This window comes from Heloderma suspectum, chromosome 1 (genome assembly GCF_057233095.1).
Source record: "Heloderma suspectum isolate Gila_16-S chromosome 1, 16-S_ref, whole genome shotgun sequence".
Classification (NCBI taxonomy): Eukaryota; Metazoa; Chordata; class Lepidosauria; order Squamata; family Helodermatidae; genus Heloderma; species Heloderma suspectum.
Window position 1 is genome coordinate 128,282,479 of NC_139458.1, and position 21,193 is coordinate 128,303,671.

Here is a 21,193-nt window from a genome sequence, read left to right on the forward strand (position 1 = left end):
GGTCCCAAATCAGCAAGGCATTTTACATAAGCATGAGCTTGAAAGCTACTGATTCATTTCAATGTCACTTAGACACATTATGTGGTCTGGAGAATATGGAAGAATTTGAATAAAAGCATAAAGTGTTCTGCTCTATGCATCTCCTCTATTTTGCCATTGGCATACTCACTGAAGTAGACGACACTGTCAGTTCAAACCATCTCACCATTTGACCATGGTTTGCAATTCTAGACTGAAGGGCAAACACAATCCATAGTTTGCTGGTCCAGATGCAACAGCAAGCTATGGTTTGATCTACAAAGGAACTAACTGAATCTGAGCACAGAAGAGGAAGAGGGGAGGAAAGAGCGCACCTGCCCATAACAGAGCTCATGTAATGTCCTGTTCCATATGAACTGGCAAAACTGCATCATACCCTTCAACTCTCGACGATGTGGTCTCCCATCAAGTTGCATCCGGTACAACACACTCTTATCACATGATTGCCATGAAGCAACACCTGGCCAAACAACCCTGTCCCTAAAGGAGTGCAGAGTGGGTAGAACACACACAGCACAATATACTTAGGATGCACAGTCCTGTCTTCTCATAAAAGAACTCTGCTTCCTGCCTGCTTCCAGCCCCTTCCAGCCCCTTCCAGGAGCATACACATGGAGGCATCTAGCATCAAAGTTGTGAAAACGTTTTAAATTTGTCAAAAATTTAAAATTCAATTGGACCTAAATATTGAAATTAGAGCTCAACATTTGATGTGAACATTCAACATGTGATGGTTTTATCTTGTCACCTATGTTGCAGGACCTCTCTCATTGAATCCTGTCAGATACTAAATACAATTGTATGCTAGCTGTCAAATACCAGGAACTGCTGCATGTTAACTATCAAACAGAGGACTACTATATATATGAGAAATCAAATTCTGAATACTTCAGCAGTCCAGCTTTTAGTTACTGTTAGGTATGTGCTGTCAAATATCAAACACAGAAATCAAAGCTAGACATTAAATATTGCCAGATACCAAGCATTTATGCTGAATGCAGAATAGTTGGTGAATATTTTAAGAATATTAAAAGTGGAAAGATCTCTTGCTAGTGCAACAGGGTAGAGGCTATTTGTACAGCAGTAAGGGGAGGGGTTAATCTGACTGCTGTGAAAAACAACATTATCTGCACAAGCTCGAACAGTCTTGCTATCTAAAAATATGTATTGTTCTTACTTAGGTTACCTTTAAAACAAGACTGCACAATCCTTAATTTTTTCATCATTTGGTCCCTTTCTTCTACATACTGACAGTTGTGTTGTAATTCAGGTTTTATTTAGGCTTGCATCATGCATGTGATCACTTGAGCTAATTTTCCATCTCCACAACACTTGGCAGGATAATAGGAAGAAACAGATTGCTGCAAGTCTTCATTATAGTGTTACAATCTATTAACCAAACATTTTAATGAGCTTATCCTCAGGTTTTGTATGGACAAGCAATTTTATTAGTCAGGACAAGGTTTGCCTAACAAGGCACTCTGGCCCAACTGTGGTAAATGTAACAGTAATCAAAGGAAAGTGTTTCGCTGAGGGGAGGAAATAAGAAGTACAAATTGAAAATGTGTAATGGAAGTAATTTAAGCACCAACACTGACTAGAAAAAGGTCACTTCTAGTTCTAGTAGAACTGTTCTATTCATATTAGATGCCTAGAGTTTCTGCAGGAGGGAGCACATAAACGAATCTAAGAACAACCTTTGTCTAATGTCTGCTGGGGGAATAAACTAAAAAAAAGAAAGAAAATACTGGTATTTCTACACTATAGTACTTAGCATCTTCCATCCAAGAATAACCAGTTCATACCAGACCTGCACTTTAGCCTCTACAGTACCACTGCATAACTAGTGATTGACTAACCTTAGCACAGCCGACCAGCTGTGTATGGGTGAGCTACCTCTTGATTTTGTAGTCCCAGGCAGGCAGGCAAAAACAGAGGACTGGCAAGCACCTGGCAGACCAAAATATATGGCTGGTCACAGCAAGTAGTAGTCAGACAGCAAAGCATATAACCATGGGCCCCTCCTGGGAACCTGAATCGGGCATAAGGATGTGTCACCTACTGCTTGCATCTATAGATTTCACGTTGAGGAATCCCACACTAGAGCCAAGAGCTTCATAATTTTAGGGAACAATCCTCTACTTGTTTAGAAAGAAATAAGTCCTACAACTCCCAGCATCTCCCAGCTAGCATGGCTGGCCAGGGAATGCTAGTAATCATGGGACTTATTTTTTGTCTAAACATGCATAGGATAGCATCTTTAAAGGCTTAAACTCAACCTTGTACTTAAGCATTCACCTGATAGCCATAAGTAACAAAGAATTCCATGCAGACGAGAGCATGGAATGCCATGCAGATGAGTGAGCAGGCTGGTGGAGGAGGGAAGGAGCACTTCTTCTTCCCTCCTCTGAGCTCAGCATAGAAACAAAGCAGGCTGCCCAAGGAGGGAAACCCCCTCCCCTGCATCCAGCACATAAATGCAGTCGGCCGCTACAGGAGGGGAGGAACAAAATTCTTCATCCCCTCCTTGGCCAGCCCCCAGTATGCTAGTATTTTTCCCCCAGGCTAGTAACTTTTGTAGGCTTATTACAAGGCTGGCTTAAATACTCTCTTGAGAATATATTTAAGAGAAAAGCATATTCCCTCCATGTATCTAAAGAACTGGACTCTACTCCATGAACACTTCTGCCATAATACATTGTTATGACATTAAGGTGCCACAAAAGCCTTTGTTGTTGTTTGTACTCCCTTCATAATTCTATTCTAGCAAATCAATTATAAACATGATGCTTCTTGCAACATGACTAGCACTATCTATCTTTAAGGTTTATAGAGCAATGGAAGGACCCTTTCTGGAAGCAGGGCTTCTGAGTTATGAGTGAATTTTCTGCATATGCGACAGCTTCTCCCATGTAATCCAATGTTGGAGACAGCTCTACACCTGAACCCACTTGCCCCCAACACTGAAGTCAGTGGGAAAGCCCCATCGCATGGAAGCCAGATACATTAATTCAAGAAATTGCCCCCTCACTGCCTTGGAGGCCTACAGAGCTGGAAGGTAGGTAGGTAGCATAGGCTGGAGAGCCTGTGATAGGTCACTACCTTGCATGCCCAAGGCCTTTAACTACTTTCAGAACATGGCCAGAACTTCTAAAATGCAGTAGGAAGCCATGGTCTAATTGCAGAAACGCTTGCCTCCCAGGGAGAGATCACATCATCCCTAATCTTCTGAGGCACTTCAGAAATGCTGCCATCTTTCCTCATTACCATGCCTGTTTAGCAGGATTGTTGAAGCAACCCCTGCAGTAGTACTAGACGGCACTGTTTACTGTCATAGCCCAAGCACTAATTGCTATCAAGCAAAAAGGGCTGTTCTATTGCAGCCATTTAAAAACAGAAGCACTCCCTTGAAGAGCTTAGAATGCCAAAGGAAAAAGCGTGCCCCTAGTCAGTCTCTCCCAACACAAATCTAACACTGCAAGGTTGCACAGGGATGCTCTTCTTTGTGAAAACACTACAGAAGGTTCAAAACAGGGTAGGATAGAACTAAAAAGTTCTGCCCTCTGTAATTTTGGCCTCTTCCTCCTCCTCTTCCCTTTTTTAATTAGACATTAGACACAGCCCAGTACATGGGATATTTGTCTTAAGTGTACAAAACGCAGTGAGGCACCTTCAAATGAAAGCATTACCCTCCACTGTGATGCTTTTAAAAGGAAGAGGATAAGACGCCTGCACACCAGGCAGCCTTCTGCTGGCAGTAAAATGAACCAGCCACATTCTCTCCCCAGCCATCAAGAAAAACAACCTGGTCAGCCAAGCCATGTTTCAGGGTGTATACATGCAACTGCCATTATTTCTGCAGAGCTGCAGAAGAGAATAAGCTTGTCTCCTTCAGGAAAGAAGCATGAGCAAGAGCCAGCAGAAGCATAGCGTCAGGCTCACTGAGCTTCCCTGAGAAATCCGTGTGGATCTGCAGCTCCAGAGCCAGGCTTTCCACAGCTATCTCTCGACAGCCATCATTCCCTAAAGCGCACGTGTGGACGAAAAGGTCAGATTCAGCCCTTAGTTTTGGAAGGAGAGGCGCACAGGTTGCAGGGATTATGCAAAAGGCAGATGCTTCTGGGACAGAAACAGAAGTCAGCATTCCGCCCATCTCTGCACATAGCATGACTAAAGCATCTGGCAAGAGATTTAGCACCGCAAAACCTTCCCTTTTAAGGAGACAGTTTGCTTTAAATGGAAGTGTACACAGACTGTGGCTGCTGAAGGTTCGAAAGGTAGCTGCTCACAGCTGGGCTCTGTGTAAGCCTTCCAGCAATGAGGAAGGAGAGCTTCAATGCCCAAGCACTGCTTCATCCCACTGACCCCAATTGCCCATCAGGCTCCTATTTCCATGCTCTCTCCTCCATCTATAACTTCCACTTCAGCCGTTTCCAAAAGACTACAGGATAATTATGCAAATAAGTATGATTGCTTAGTTCACATCTATCTATGCTATGCTCAAAATGTCAATTTCCTCACCATGAGGCACACACAGTCCGGAATAAAACTTATTTTATTGGGAAACGTGGAAGTGCTCATGTGCAAATGCTGCACAGTTCCACTTTTTTACCCTCGTCATGCACTCCACACACTAAGAAAGAAGAAGAAAGACATAGAACCAGTGGAAGGGGTTATTTTATTAGGGCCAACTCACTGTTTAAAAGTGTGCGCGTGTTCAGGTTACAAAAAAAAATTTTTTTTCAGACAAAAGGAAGATCCACAGTACCTTCCAGTATAACAAGGGGATATGCATTCATTCAGAAATTTGATAGCTTCCATAATATTCTTGGTCTATTATAAAATAATGCCATGTACAAGACCTGAAACAAAGCAGGTCTGCTTTTGGGCACCAGAACATTTGATCCTCTGAGGAAGGTGCCCTTTTGCAAGTGATGGGCAAACATCATGGAACACAAAACAAAAAATAGGTCAAGCTCATGAACATGTGGCCTTGTGGTCCCACTGATCAAGGCTGGCGTCAAGGGCAGGCAGCCCTTGTTTGAGCACCTGCTGAGGGCTCACACCCCAGCAGGGGCCCACTGACAAGAGCCCCCTGGACTCGCTCCTCTTCACCAGTGCAACCTGCTTGTTCACCTGCCTCTCACTCTGGCCCAGACGATGGTGGTGCTGAGAAGGAGCAGTAGTGCCGCTGCCTACTGGCTCCCTGGCTCTCTGCCTGTCAGGTAAGCGGTAGCAATGATGAGAAAGAGAAGGAGGAGCAATAGCGGCTGGTGACAATGGCAGTGAGAAGGTAGACTCACTGAGTGAGGAGGCCCAGAAAGTGTCTTGCCCAAGGGCCCTCAAAAACCTAGTACTGGCCCTGATAAGGGTATTCCCACTTCCCCTTATGTCAAACCAGCCTTCCCTAACCTGGTGCCCTCCAGATGTTTTGAACCCTAAGGGCTCCTTCATACAGTGCTTTTATTGCACGCTCATGATGGGTCACTCACAGATGTTTGCAGGTTCTTTACATGACATCGTCAACCTCTGGGGCATCTCCTGCAGTTTTTGTCCTTTATCCCACTTTTTAAAAGATCAGAGATAATGTAGTATTTACATATAAATCTGCTTTAATGGCCGTGTGAAACTGCGCAGTTCCACTATAACCACAGTGCCATGAGGCAAATATAGGGTGGCTCCATATGATAAGCTGCTCCATCATGGAAGAAGGGAAGATACTCTGAGCTAATCTCCCCACCCCACCCCACCCCCACCTCCTCTGCTTAAGATACCTTGCAGGGTTGTTCTATAACAGAAGGAGACATGTATGCTGCTCTGAGCTTTTTGGAAGAATGGCAGGATAAAAATGTAATATGGAGTTGATGTTACATATTCTGGGTGGTCCTCTCTGACTGGATGAGGAGAAAAAGAAAAAGCATAGCAAATTCTGATAAAGCATCCCCCCTTTCAGCATTCTCCCCCCTTCCCCAATTCCTAGACCAAGCAGAGTGAGGCAACAAATTCTGAGGAGGTGGCGAAGAGTCTGCAGAGAACTTGCCGAGAAAGACAGCCCCGAAACAACAGCCCGTGTCAGCCCACGTAAGGGAGCCGATTTTAATCCCACAAAAATCTGGAAGCAGAAACACCACTGAATTGCGGGATAAAAAGCCCCGTGTAAAAGAGCCCTAACTTTTAGCATTTCTGACCATTGGCCATGCTAGTGAGGGCTGAAGGAAGCTGAAGTCCAAAAATTTGGAGGGCACCAAGTTGGAAAAGGCTGTGTTAAACTAAGCAATGCAGTAACCCAAAAACATCATGCAGCATTCACTGCATGGTTTAGTTCGCAGTACAAAAGAACAAAGGAACAGGTGGGCAAGCATTTTTCTCATATCCTTAATTAGGCATGGTTAAGGTTAAAAAATGCACACCCAACCAAGGATTTCAGAACTACGTATCAAGAGAAATTAACCTCTCCTTAGAGGTGGGAGAATGCACTGAAAAGCCAAACACAACAGGCTGACAGAAAGCAACTCTAAAAGAGAGGGAGAACATTTTTTAACAAACAAACAAAAAACCCCACAGCCTATTCCTGCATAAGAAAGGGCCAATGCATGTGTAACATGCTTCATCTCTTAACCAGTGACAGCTGGTGCCTCCAAATCTTGGAGGAGCTCCAAGTCCTACCTACCCTCCTAAGCCACTCCCATCATGCCTTCCCCCTCAGCTCCACCTACGCAAAGTTCCTCTTACCTGCTCCTCCAAGTTCAGCCGTGGTAGCTAAATGGGACCTCCACGTTCAGGTGCATTATATATTTTAATCCCAGCTGCTGGGGACAAACAACAGGGAGGGCTGTTGTACCCCATGCTCTGCCTGTTAACTTCCAGGAGGATCTTGTTAGCCACTGAGAGCAAATGCTGGACTAAATGGAGACCAATGGCAGGGTATATGCACAACGGCACAAACTGAATAAAAGCAAAGGTCAAGTCTGAGCCATAAATACCAAAGTACTCCTTGGCCCCCACCATTGCTGCTGCTACATCCATTTTACAGAAGGCAAACTAGTGAGGCTGAGAGACAAATGACATGCCCAAGGCCACAAACTAGGGAGTGTCTGAAACCCAAGAACCAAATCCAGTTACCACTCCTTCAACCAAACATTGGCTGCAATGCCATGGTCTGAAAAGCTTTCCCTTCCCCAGGCTTCTTATATCTGCAGAGACAAAGGGGAAATCAAATTTAAGCCATCACACACACAAAAAGTAACACCCCTTACTTCTTCACACAACACATGATTAACTAATGGAAGTCACAGTAATGAGATATGGTGATGGCCACATCCTCAGATCCTTTTTCAAAAGGATGGTTAGGCTAACACAGAGGACAGGGCTGTCGCTCAGTGGAAGAGAACTTGCTCTGCATACAGAAATCCCCAGGTTCAATCCCCAGCATCACCAGGTAGGGCTAGGAAAGACCCTGCTCTATAGACAGAAGAGCCGTTGCCAGTCAGTGTAGACCAGCCTTCCCCAACCCGGCCCTCCAGATGTGTTCAGCAACAACTCCCATCATCCTTGACCTTTGGCCATGCTGGCTGGGACTGATAGGAGTCGTAGTCCAAAACACCTGGAAAGACCCAGGCTGGAGAAGGATGATGTAGACAATACTGAGTTAGAGGCACCAATGGTCTGACTTGGTGTAAGGCAGCGTCTTATATTCTAATGACATTGTGCTCAGAGTGGTGGACCAGGACTCCGGAGATCCGTGCTGTAGTCCCCACTCAGCCGTGAAGTTCACTGGGTGAGTTTGGGCCAGTCACTGATTCTCGGCCTAACCTTCCTCACAGGATTGTTGCGAGGATAAAATGGAGAGGAAGACTATGTAAGCCACCTTGGTTCCTTGCAAGTGGAAAAAAGGTGGGATATAAATGTAATAATAAATACATATCTATCATCAGGTACCAGCCACATAGCCAAATGGAGACTCCCAGTTGAGAGAGATACTGCCTTTGAATTCCAAATGTGAGGCCATCACCTTCGCGTGAGCTTCTGGAGGCATCTGGCTGGCTGGCACCAGAATGCGAGATGAGATGGCCTTTGTGCCAACCCAGGAGGAATCCTATTCTGGTTCTTATACAACTGTGTTACAAAGGGGCTCTCTTCTGAGTGAACAGTACTGACTCCATTTTGAGACACAGCCAGGTGTTTTCATCCCCGCCTTCAGCAATGGCAGGAGAAAGGCATAGGAATGGGGTTGCGTGCAATCAGGTAAGACTAGGTCAAGCAATTCAGTTTCTAATGGATTTCCAAAAATGCATTCCCCAAAGGCGAAGGTGGGGGTAAAAATTGAGCAAAACATGAATGTGCTGGATAGGAAATGTGATAACTGATAAGTTACTTGGTCAACTACCTGCAATGTGTTCCTGTTGTTGAACTCCAGCCTTGACACCTGTCCTTAAGACAGTCATTAGCATGTAAGATCATCTTTTGTTAGAAGAAGAGTGATAGTAAGAAGGACCCAGTAGGATTTTGTTTCCAGCAAGTATAGCCATTAGCCCAAGCACCCTCTTTTGTTAAATGGGAGGAAAGGGCAGCCCAGTCTTTATCCCATAGCAAGTATCACTATTTCCAATGCCTATAAGTGGTTTCTGCTTCATCAAAGATGTAATATCACAGCCTTTCTCTGAACTGTATAAGAACCCTCAGTTTGGGGCAGTCAGAGGTTCCCTGTCCCTCCCTTCCCAAAGGCATGGGGCCATGCTGCTGAAATCACTAGGTACCTTACCCCCCCCCCCCGCCACCAGGGTAAGGTGCCACACTACTGCTAAAATCACTCAGAGTCTTTCCTCCCAGAGAAAGGCTCCATGCTGAAATCACTGAAGGGCTAGCCTACTTCCAGTTGAAATCGCTAGGCTCTGTGCTTGCCAGAGCAAGGTGCCATCGTGGGGTGCCTTGCCTCCCACAGTCAAGGCTCCCTACTTTCCTTCCTCTCCACCTGAGACCAGGGATTGCAACACATGTTAGTTCCTGTCTGCAGGAAAGAGCGTCAGTCCAAGGAAAGGTATATTGCTCTTGGAGGTTCTTTGTACAAATTGGAGCCTCCACCCCCTCTTTCCCTTCTGTGTGTGAGTATGCTTCAAGCCTCTGGAATATTCCCTCCCGCAGTCTCTATTTTAGGCCTGGAGCTCAGCCTCACCAAGAATCCAACTAATTTCCCCAACAAGGCATAACTTGGTGAAGGCTGAAGCATCCCCACTTGGTCTTAAGTGTTAAGAAATCCATTTGCTCAGCTAATTCCCCCAAACCAGCTTGTGCATTTGAATCTTAAGAGCAGAGACATCACGCTGACAACAAAGGTCTGCGTGGTTAAAGCAATGGTATTCCCCGTAGTAACCTATGGCTGCGAGAGCTGGACCATAAGGAAGGCTGAGCGAAGGAAGATAGATGCTTTTGAACTGTGGTGCTGGAGGAAAATTTGGAGAGTGCCTTGGACTGCAAGAAGATCAAACTGGAGTCCATACTCCAGGAAATAAAGCCAGACTGCTCACTTGAGGGAAGGATATTAAAGACAAAACTGATGTACTTTGGCCACATCATGAGAAGACAGGATACCCTGGAGAAGATGCTGATGCTAGAGAAAGTGGAAGTCAAAAGGAAGAGGTGCCGACCAAGGGCAAGGAAGAGGGGCCGACCAAGGGCAAGATGGATGGATGATATTCTGGAGGTGACGGACTCGACCTTGGGGGAGCTGGGGGTGGCGACGGCCGACAGGAAGCTCTGGTGTGGGCTGGTCCATGAAGTCACAAAGAGTCGGAAGCGACTAAACGAATAAACAACAACAACAAAACCCCCAATAAACATGCCATTGTGGCATTATCCTCTCCAACAGTGTCCAAGTGAGGATCTCTTTGAGTGGGAATCATCTTCTTAGCCACAGACGCTCTATTTGCCAATGCCTAAAGATTCCTTCCCCTTCATGGATCACTGCCTTGTTGTGGCGAAGGGGCTTGCGTAACTCAGTGAAGCCATAAGCTATGCCGTGCAGGGCCACCCAAGACGGACAGGTCATGGCAGAGAGTTCTGACAAAATGTGGTCCACTGGAGAAGGAAATGGCAACCCACTCCAGTATTCTTGCCAAGAAAACCCCATGGAACGTATCACAAGGCTAAAAGATATGACGCCGGAAGATGAGCCCCTCAGGTCGGAAGGTGTCCAATATACTACTGGGGAAGAGCAGGGGGTATTTCCAAGTAGCGCCAGAAACAGTGAAGCGGCTGGGCCAAAGCCGAAAGGACACTCAGCTGTGGATGTGTCTGGTGGTGAAAAGAAAATCCGATGCTGTAAAGAACAATATTGTTTAGGAACCTGGAATGTCAGATCAATGAATCAAGGTAAGCTGGAGGTGGTCAAACATGAGATGGCAAGATTGAACATCGACATCTTGGGAATCAGCGAACTCAAATGGACAAGCATGGGCGAATTTAATTCAGGTGACCATCATATCTACTACTGTGGGCAAGAATCCCTTAGAAGAAATGGAGTAGCACTCATAGTCAACAAAAGGGTGGGAAAAGCAGTACTGGGGTACAATCTTAAAAACGATAGAATGATCTCAGTATGAATCCAAGGCAAACCATTCAACATCACAGTAATTCAAGTCTATGCCCCAACTACTGATGCTGAAGAAGCGGAGGTCGATCGTTTCTATGAAGACCTACAACACCTTTTAGAACTAACACCAAAAAAAGATGTCCTCTTCATCATAGGGGATTGGAATGCTAAAGTAGGAAGTCAAGAAATCACCGGGATAACAGGCAGGCATGGCCTGGGTGTACAAAATGAAGCAGGACAAAAGCTAATAGAGTTTTGCCAAGAGAACACGCTGATCATAGCAAACACTCTTTTCCAACAGCACAAGAGACGACTCTACACATGGACATCACCAGATGGTCAATATCAAAATCAGATTGATTATGTCCTTTGCAGTCAAAGATGGAGAAGCTCTATACAGTCAGTCAAAACAAGACCTGGAGCTGACTGTGGCTCAGATCATGAGCTTCTTGTTGCAAAATTTCAGCTAAAATTGAAGAACGTAGGGAAAACCACTAAACCATTCAGGTATGACCTAAATCATATCCCTGATGAATATACAGTGGAGGTGAGGAATAGATTTAATGGATTAGACCCGATAGACAGAGTGCCTGAGGAACTATGGATGGAGGTCCGTAACATTGTTCAGGAGGCAGCAACTCAATCCATCCCAAAGAAAAAGAAATGCAAGAAAGCCAAGTGGCTGTCTGATGAGGTTTTACAAGTAGCTGAAGAAAGGAGGGAAGCGAAAAGCAAGGGAGAAAGGGGAAGATATCCAACTGAATGCAGATATCCAACTGAATGCAGAGTTCCAGAGAATAGCAAGAAGAGACAAGAAGGCCTTCTTAAATGAACAATGTAAAGAAATCGAGGAAAACAACAGAATGGGAAAGACTAGAGATCTCTTCAAGAAAATTGGAGATCTCAAGGGAACGTTTTGTGCAAAGACGGGCATGATAAAGGACAAAGAAGGCAGGGACCTAACAGAAGCAGATGAGATTAAGAAGAGGTGGCAAGAGTACACAGAAGAACTATACAGGAAAGATCTGAATGTCCCTGATAGCCATGATAGTGCAATCACTGAACTTGAGCCGGACATCCTCAAGAGTGAAGTCAAGTGGGCCTTAGGAAGCATTAGTAACAACAAAGCTAGCGGAGATTACAGCATTCCAGCTGAGCTATTTAAAATCCTAAAAGATGATGCTGTTAAAGTGCTGCACTCAATATGCCAACAAATCTGGAACACTCACCAAGACTGGAAAAGGTCAGTTTACATTCCAATTCCAAAGAAGGGCAACGCCAAAGAGTGTTCAAACTACCGCACAATTGCGCTCATTCCACATGCCAGCAAGGTGATGCTCAAAGTCATACAAGCTAGGCTTCAGCAGTATGCGAACCAAGAACTACCGGAAGTACAAGCTGGGTTTCGAAGAGGCAGAGGAACTAGAGATCAAATCGCCAATGTTCGCTGGATCATGGAGAAAGCAAGAGAATTCCAGAAAAACATCTATTTCTGCTTCATTGACTACGCTAAAGCCTTTGATTGTGTGGATCACAACAAACTGTGGCAAATTCTGAAAGTGATGGGAGTACCAGACCACCTTACCTGTCTCCTGAGAAACCTGTACGAGGGGCAAGAAGCAACAGTAAGAACCAGACATGGAACAACCGATTGGTTCAAAATTGGGAAAGGAGTACGACAAGGCTGCATATTGTCACCCTGCTTATTTAACTTATATGCAGAGTACATCATGAGAAACGCCGGGCTGGATGAATCACAGGTCGGAATTAAGATTGCTGGGAGAATTATCAACAACCTCCGATATGCAGACGATACCACCCTAATGGCAGAAAGCGAAGAGGATCTCAAGAGCCTCTTGTTGAGGGTGAAAGTGGAGAGTGCAAAAGCTGGTTTGAAACTCAACATTAAAAAAACTAAGATCATGGCATCTGGCCCCATCACTTCCTGGCATATAGAAGGGGAAGAAATGGAAGCAGTGACAGATTTTACTTTCTTGGGCTCCAAGATCACTGCAGACAGTGACTGTAGCCATGAAATTAAAAGACGCTTGCTCCTTGGGAGGAAAGCTATGGCAAACCTAGACAGCATAGTAAGAAGCAGAGACATCACCTTGCCAACAAAGGTCCGTCTAATCAAAGCTATGGTTTTCCCAGTAGTAACGTATGGCTGTGAGAGCTGGACTCTAAGGAAGGCTGAGTGCCGAAGAATTGATGCTTTCGAACTGTGGTGCTGGAGAAGACTCTTACGAGTCCCCTGGACTGCAAGGAGGTCAAATCAGTCCATCCTAAAGGAAATCAACCCTGACTGCTCATTGGAGGGACAGATCCTGAAGCTGAAGCTCCAGTATTTTGGCCACCTAATGCAAAGAGAAAACTCTCTGGAAAAGACCCTGATGCTGGGAAAGACTGGGGGCAAAAGGAGAAGGGGACGACAGAGGATGAGATGGCTAGATAGCATCACGGATGCAATGAATATGAACTTGAGCATGCTCCGGGAGAGAGCGCAGGACAGGAAGGCCTGGCGTGCTATGGTCCATGGGGTCACGAAGAGTCGGACACAAATGAACAACTGAACAACAACAAAGATTCCTTATAAACAAGTGTGCGAGTCTCGTTGGAACGTGCATGAGTCCGTACACGGATCTAACAAGAGCACATCACATAACAACCACAATGCCCAAGTACCACTCCTCTGCCCCCATATGAGAGCTTCAGGGGACTCCCTCTCTTTTGCATCTTATGTGGACTGGAAAAACATTTTTATTTTGTCAGGCTTTTAATTTTCCCCATATTTTTATCCTACTGCTGTTGGTAGTTTCATTTGTAACTGATCTGATTTTACGCTCTCTGTTGCTGTTTTAACTGATGTGATTTAATACTCTTTGTTTTTAGTTGTTTGACATAGTTAGCTGTATTTTTGATATATATTTTTCTTGTATATATGTGTCATAAGCCACCTTGTGGGGTCCTTTATAAGACATAAAGGGAGGGTAGAAATGCTTTAAATAAATAATGCGCTAGAAATATTTTCCCTGTTTCCAGATAAATTTCTCTTCCCGGTTCTTCCCCTTTTATTAATTTCTCTTTCCAGAAATTAATTCCCCCTTCCAGATTCCCTTAGCCTCCTGCAACTGTTGCCAAAATTTATTTTCCCATTTGCCCCACCCAAAAGAAACACCCCGATTTGTCTAATCCATGCTTCCAGCTTGGTTTCCTTTCTTCTCCAAGTACCTTGAACTAGCAGCCTCAGACCCCAAAGGATCCAGCCCACCTCTTCTCCACAACCCTTCCTTCATCATCATGGCACCACATTTCAGGACATGGCATTCTGTGGACTTCTGATTCCTTTTGTATTTAGTTCTTGAACTCTGTGGATTCCCTCTTACCAACACCATGGGCATTATCCAAAGTTGCTGCTATGTCTCCGCTGATTCTGCTACGCCCATGGGACTAACTGCTGGTGCAACAGGAAGCTAGTGCTTCCTAAAACAACCCCAGAAACTAGCTGAAATGCTAGTTTCCGGAATGGGATAGGTAGGCAGAGCTCCCTTCTGTGAGCTCCACTGACCTGCCCCATTCCAGAAATGAGCATTTCGGCTTTTTCCGGTTGCTTTAGGAAGCACTAGCTCCCCCTTGTGCTAGTAGTAAATCCCACTGGCACGCAAGCAGTGCTGGATATTGCCCCATGCTTCCCAGGGACAGAAATTACTTTTAAATGGGAGAGAACCGTGCCAATTTCAAATTCCTACTTGGTGAAAAGGGAGAGGTTTTCTCCATCTATGAGCTTTTCTACATGAGGCTGTTAATCAGCTGTTAATCTGCTCTACTTTCGGTTTTGTTGCAGAATTCAGCACTACACGAGAACCATTTCCTTTCCTGCTTTTCCACTCCATAACCTCTAGGTGGCACTGTGATGTGGCAGAGTAGAGGAAATATGCAAGAGGAAATTGTGCTTTCTTTCGCTTTTACAATTAAATGCCGCATTTTCCTGCCCTAAAAAAACTCACCGAAAGTGCTGATTAGACACAGAAGCAAAACTGGAGGGTCACAATGTCATCTAAAGAACCCGTAAAGAACCGTGGGTAGGGAATGACACGCACATGATAAATGCCTTGTGTAAGGAAGTCTGCTATCTAATTCAGATATAGTGCCATAACAGGAAAGATTTCACAAGCAACAATAACAACAAAAAGGCTGAATGCACTGCACAGGGTCATGATTTGCATTTATAAGTCCTGGGGATCTCATTCTACAGACTCTGAAATGATAAGCAGCAACACCTAAGTTACCCCCACCTTCTCTCCCAGCATCATGAAATAATATGAATTAGAATATGACAGTGCAGGCTACAAGGAACATCAGTTCTCTAGCAGAAATGAAAGTTTATGCAAATGTACTAAGTAAATTGACATTTTATATTCTGTTGCATTCTCTCATTTGTTTCACATATAGCTAAAACCAGGGAGATAATATTTTCAATCTTCTTAATATATAAAGTTATTTTGTTAAACTTGAACATAAATTAAGTACAGGGACATTTTATGTTCTTTGTTGTAAACAAGGCAAACAGTTGCTCCATTAAAATAGTTCATTATAAATACTAGAAAACAGGTGTAATGGTCATCATCCTAATACACCTCTGCTAATGACCTGTTTATTAAGGAGGCTGCCTTCGAGAGATTTAAGATTACCATTTAAAGTGCTTTTGAGCCTCTCTCTTGCTATTGGTATGCACGTGTGAAGAACAGAAATGTGGCTTTAAATGCACTCCATCATATTTTTTTTTAAAAAATCAGTTATTGGCCATGCAGGAAGGTGGAGTTACAGATGTATGTCAAACATCCTTCATTTTTTGTGTCATCTATGGCACAGTAATGGCTCTTCTGACCAAGGAGCGGGTTCGTGGCTTGAGGATTCTCCTAGAGCCATCTTTGTCACTTGAGGCTCAGGTTGCCTCAGTGGACAGAGTGCTTTTTTCCAACTTCGGTTGATGGCCCAGCTATGTCCCTATCTGGACAAGGATAACCTGGCTTCAGTTGTTTATGCTCTGGTAATCTCCAAATTAGATTACTGCAACACACTCTACGTGGGGCTGCCTTTGAAGATGGTTCAGAAGCTGCAGCTCATGCAAAATGCAGCAGTCAGATTGATAATGGGGATCAGAAGGTCCAAATATAAAAGGCCAACTCTGGCCCGCTTACATTGGCTGCCTGTATGTTTCTGAGCCTGACTTACATGGGTTGGGACCACAATACTTGACAGAGCACCTCTCCGATATGAACCTACCCGTACACTACGCTCAAATCTAAGGTCCTCCTCTGGCTGCCTACTCCAAGGGAATCTTGGAAGAAAGCAACAAGGGAGAGGGCCTTCTTGGTGGAGGCCCCCAATTATGGAATGATCTCTCCGATGAGGCCTGCCTGGCGCCAACATAGTTATCTTTTCAGCACCAGGTCAAGACCTTTCTCTTCTCCCAGGCATTTAGTAGTATATGATGAGTTTTAACCAATCCTGGATTTGTCTTATGGCTATGGTTGATTGCTTGAAGTTGTTTTTAGATAAATGTTGTCTTTGAGTATATTGTCTGTTCATGTGTTTTTTTTATGTAAATGGCTTTTAATGTCTGTATACCGTATTTGTATTGTTTTTAATCTTTGTAAACTGCCCAGACAGTATGGGGTGGTATAGAAATGTAATAAATAATAATAATACTCAGTTCAAAAACAAACAACTACTAATGTCTATTTTGTGATCAGCTTAATTTTGGGGTTTGTTTCCTCTGTACAACAATTTTATATAAGGGAGTCTATTAAATGTAAATATTTCTACAGATTATGTATGTATTCATGTATCACAGGCCTTAAGACTGGCTTGCTAAAGTGTGATGAGATCATACAAAACCAATAAAACCTTGTGGCAGAACAGAAAACAAAAACAAAAACCTGATGAGGTATCAGTGAAACTGACAGGGCTTTCCCCCAAACTTGTCAACTTCACTGGAGAACAGGATGGTGAAGTGAAGGAAATGGCGGTGAAGCAGGCTAGAATGATACTGCGGGACTGTACGCTAAAGCCTTTGATTGTGTGGATCACAACAAACTGTGGCAAATTTTGAAAGAGATGGGAGTACCAGACCACCTTACCTGTCTCCTGAGAAACCTGTACGAGGGGCAAGAAGCAACAGTAAGAACCAGACATGGAACAACCGATTGGTTCACAATTGGGAAAGGAGTACAACAAGGCTGCATATTGTCGCCCTGCTTATTTAACTTATATGCAGAGTAAATCATGAGAAACGCTGGGTTGGATGAATCACAGGTCGGAATTAAGATTGCCGGGAGAATTATCAACAACCTCAGAGATGCAGATGATACCACCCTAATGGCAGAAAGCGAAAAGGATCTAAAGAGCCTCTTGTTGAGGGTGAAAGTGGAGAGTGCAAAAGCTGGTTTGAAACTCAACATTAAAAAAACGAAGATCATGGCATCTGGCCCCATCACTTCCTGGCATATAGAAGGGGAAGAAATGGAAGCAGTGACAGATTTTATTTTCTTGGGCTCCAAGATCACCGCAGATGGTAACTGTACCCATGAAATTAAAAGACGCTTGCTCCTTGGGAGGAAAGCTATGGCAAACCTAGACAGCATAGTAAGAAGCAGAGACATCACCTTGCCGACAAAGGTCCGTCTAATCAAAGCTATGGTTTTCCCAGTAGTAATGTATGGCTGTGAGAGCTGGACTATAAGGAAGGCTGAGCAACGAAGAACTGATGCGTTCAAACTGTGGTGCTGGAGAAGACTCTTACGAGTCCCCTGGACTGCAAGGAGGTCAAATCAGTCAATCCTAAAGGAAATCAACCCTGACTGCTCATTGGAAGGGCAGATACTGAAGCTCAAATATTTTGGCCACCTAATTCAAAGAGAAAACTCCCTGGAAAAGACCCTGATGCTGGGAAAGATTGAAGGCAAAAGGAGAAGGGGACGGCAGAGGATGAGATGGCTAGATAGCATCACTGATGCAATGAATATGAACTTGAGCACGCTCTGGGAGAGAGCGGAGGACAGGAAGGCCTGGCGTGCTATGGTCCATGGGGTCACGAAGAGTCGGACACAACTTAACGACTGAACAACAACAAGAGTCAGCATTTGGGGTAGGCAGGTGGGGAAGTGCCTACTCCAGCCTTCCTCAACATGGTGCCCTCCAGACATTTTGGGCTATAACTCTCAGGATACCTGATCATCGGCCATGCTGGCTGGAGCTGATGGGATTCAAAGTCCAAAGTATCTGGAGGGCTCCAGACTGGTCTACTCCCACACTAGCTGAAGGGTGTATGGTAACATGTGGGGAAAGCATCACTTCTGAATAGCGGCAATGAAAAATTCCTGAGTGATAAAAGTGCTTCAAAATGTGCATGCGGTTTCAGCTTGAGCCCTCCACTTGGTATGTTGAGGAGATTCTGCATGGCTCTAGCTCACACTGTGGTATCTGCGCATTTCAAATACAACATATTACCATCTTTAAAGCCTTCCCCTAGAAGTTCTGTACATTAATTAAGGCATTTACTTTTTGCTGCTTTTTCTATGACTACTACTGAAGCTCAACAGAAATAGAAGAAGCTGGTTTCAAAATCACATTAGCAAACCTATGTATACTGGTTATGTTGGGAAATAGGTGATTTCTTTAAAAGCAAAATTCTACAAAAACAGATTTAGTAAGAAGGGTTGGCAGGATCCAAAATGTCTCCAGGCCAGAGTAACAGATGTGTAGCATTTTCCCTCTTTTTCCCATTAACAGTGCTGGGAAACAACAGTACCTTCTTTAATTAATGTCAACTGTGATCTTGCCAAGCTCCATGCATGAGAAAGAGCTCACTAGAACGGATGTAGGAGGGAAAGATTCCTCTCTTTGGTAAGAATAAATTCCAAATTCCCCCCTCGGTCAGGAAGTATTTTGTTTCTTCTGCATTTTCAAAAATAATGCTTCCACATTTGCTTTCCTTTCAGATGCTCTTAAGAGCTGGAGCTAGTATTTTGATAGGCATTTGTTGACAAACAGGCTTTTAAAATTCCGTTCTTTAAAAAGTTAAGCTAAGAAGTTTTCCTCTGAAACTCACCCTCGCCCCACAACTATTTTAAGAAACAAGTTTAGGAATGCCATTCATTCTTCTATCTAAATTTCTCCCCTGTTCAGATGATTTCCTCATGTCAAAAAGCATTGCATGTAGGCCCAAAGGCTTTAATCGAAACAATTGATTATTTCGTTAGCTACAGATTTAAATACAGCATTTAAATCAGATTTTAATTGCAGCTGTCCTATAAAAGGTGTGCAGCGCTGATGCTGTTCACCACAGCCTCTTGTTTCATGCAGTGCTTTTAAAAGTGATGCTTAAGCAAAGTAAATCATCGCCTACATCAGGTAGTCAGAAAATATATATGAAGGTTCTAATAATATTTTGACTGCTTGACTATTCTGTTAACTCATGAAAGTTTAATTTATTCACAGAATTGGCATCAATCGCACTTACCGGTGAACTTACAGAGCAGCGCTGGGGAACCTGTGGCCCTCCAGTTGCTGAATTCCCATCAGCCACAGGTAGGGATGTATGGATTTTGTAATCTCCATTCCATCTGCATTTCAGGGATTGTCAGGTGCCTTTCATTCTGTCGTCTGCTCATTGGCGAAACTGGCTTTTCACAAATTTGCACTTGCACAAATTCCCAAATCCTTCCCCAAAATTGCACAAATCTCCCCCCAAATACGCATTTTCATGCTTTAGCCCATGGGAGAAAATGCGCATTTTCAGCCACTGTTTTTTTTATTCTATGTATTTTGCTACAACTAAATTTGCATAAAATTTTGGAAAGTTAAAAAAAATGGGCCACAAGTCTGCAGAATCTGTTTTACTTGGGAAAAGCTAGTCCACTGCAGAATCTACAGGTCAAATTCACAGAAATGTGAACTCATTTGATTCCACTGTGGATTTCTCCAACATCCTTGCCACAGCCAATCTGACCAATGGTGAGGATGACAGGAGTTATTGTTAAACACCTGGAGGATCACAGGTTCCACACTGATGTTTTAGAGAGTTGAGACTTCACAAGCCCTTCTTACAAGCCTCTAGGGCAGCTGCCCTCCAGATGTTTTGGATTTCAACTCCCATCAGCCCCAGCAAACAAGGCCAATCAGTGGTCAGGAATTCTGGGCGTTCTAATCAAAAATACCCGAAGAGCACCAGATGGAGAAAGCCTGCTCTAGAGGCATCTTCCAGATGGAGAAAGCCTGCTTTTGTGTTAGCCACAGATAAAATTTGCTCCACGGCCTCCTAAATTCCTCTGAAGTACTACCTCACTGAAAGGAGCTGAAACTGAAAGAAAGTAATGACTGCATCTCACACAAGCCCCCTTCAGATGTTCGAAATGAAAATGTGTAAGAGTGGAGCAGGGGTGTCATTATAAGTAGCTTACCTGGGCATGGACCCTGGATATTCTGAGCTGTGCCCCAGATCTTTTGAGCTGTCCTGATTGCCTTTTTCTTTACATTTTCCTATTGATTTGCACTGGAAAACAGAAACTGCCATAACTTTTTTTTAGTCTGTATGATAAATACATGAAATTTGAAGACCTGGAAGCCCCATGGAGCTGACTGAACCTGCCAAATTTCAGGCAGTTATGTCCAATGACCGTTGTGCTAGCCACAGGTCAAATACACATTACCTGGGGAAAAGTCACACTGAACTCAGTTTATTTAGTGCACTGCTCCACTTTCATTACTCCATATAATTGGATAAGCCTCCCCTTTATTTGCATTTCTTCTAAATTAAATAGCCCAAACACTGAAGCCTTTCCTTATAAAGTAGTGACTGTACCCCATTCTCAATCACCCCATGGTGATTGGAGACTGCTGGGTTAAAAGTTCAGCCCTAATGGCAGCTAGATGTCACTTGCCAGGCTAAGTTCCTCCCTCCCAACTCCTCCTCTCCTCCTCCTAATCTTAAGGTAATTGTTACATTTTCCAGACAGGCTATCTGGGCTTCAGAATCCTCAGAAGTGCTCTGAATCGATTTGGACAGATCTAACTCACTTTGGACTGATCCAGACCTGCTTTGAATCCAGACCAATTTGATCCAAATCATCCTGCTTTGGTTCGCAATTTGGATCTGGATCCGAAGCAATGTACAGCCCTACTTAATACAAGCCTGCTTCTTCCCTCTGAGCTCAGTAGCCTTGCTGTTACTAGGAGGCCTTAGGATTCACTCCCTTGGCAGACCAATAGAGGCTCCAGTGTGAATGCACCAGCCTTTTAAACTAGAGGGGAAACCGCCACCTTTCTTTCCACAGTCTGCTCATTGTTTTTCTCTCTCCCCCTCCTTTTCTGCTCGTATATGCCCACTGTTGGGAGCCTGCTTGCAATGAAATTTTGAAGAGGGAGAAGGGAATAAAGAGCTCCATGTGAAATACAGGTATTTCACACAGCATCTGATTTTACTGCCCCAAACTGGAACCTTTGGCTTCTGCAGAAGTTTAGTAGCTTCAGTACAACAAAGGATCCAACCAGCCTCCTCAAACT

The 21,193-nt window shown here is 44.1% G+C and overlaps 1 protein-coding gene across 5 annotated transcripts in view; it reads right to left on the minus strand.

The window, feature by feature from the left end:
- TSPAN4 (tetraspanin 4) overlaps positions 1-21,193 on the minus strand; it is a 796,820-nt gene that overhangs the window by 725,352 nt on the left and 50,275 nt on the right. For 2 of the 5 annotated variants that reach the window (XM_084856537.1, XM_084856568.1), the window contains exon 2: positions 1,899-1,989. The exons of 2 other annotated variants lie outside the window; for them this stretch is intronic. The gene's annotated coding sequence lies outside the window, so the exon portion shown is untranslated. Of the gene's footprint in view, positions 1-1,898; positions 1,990-21,193 lie in introns of those variants that run through there. One more of the 5 variants, XM_084856508.1, reaches the window with a different exon arrangement.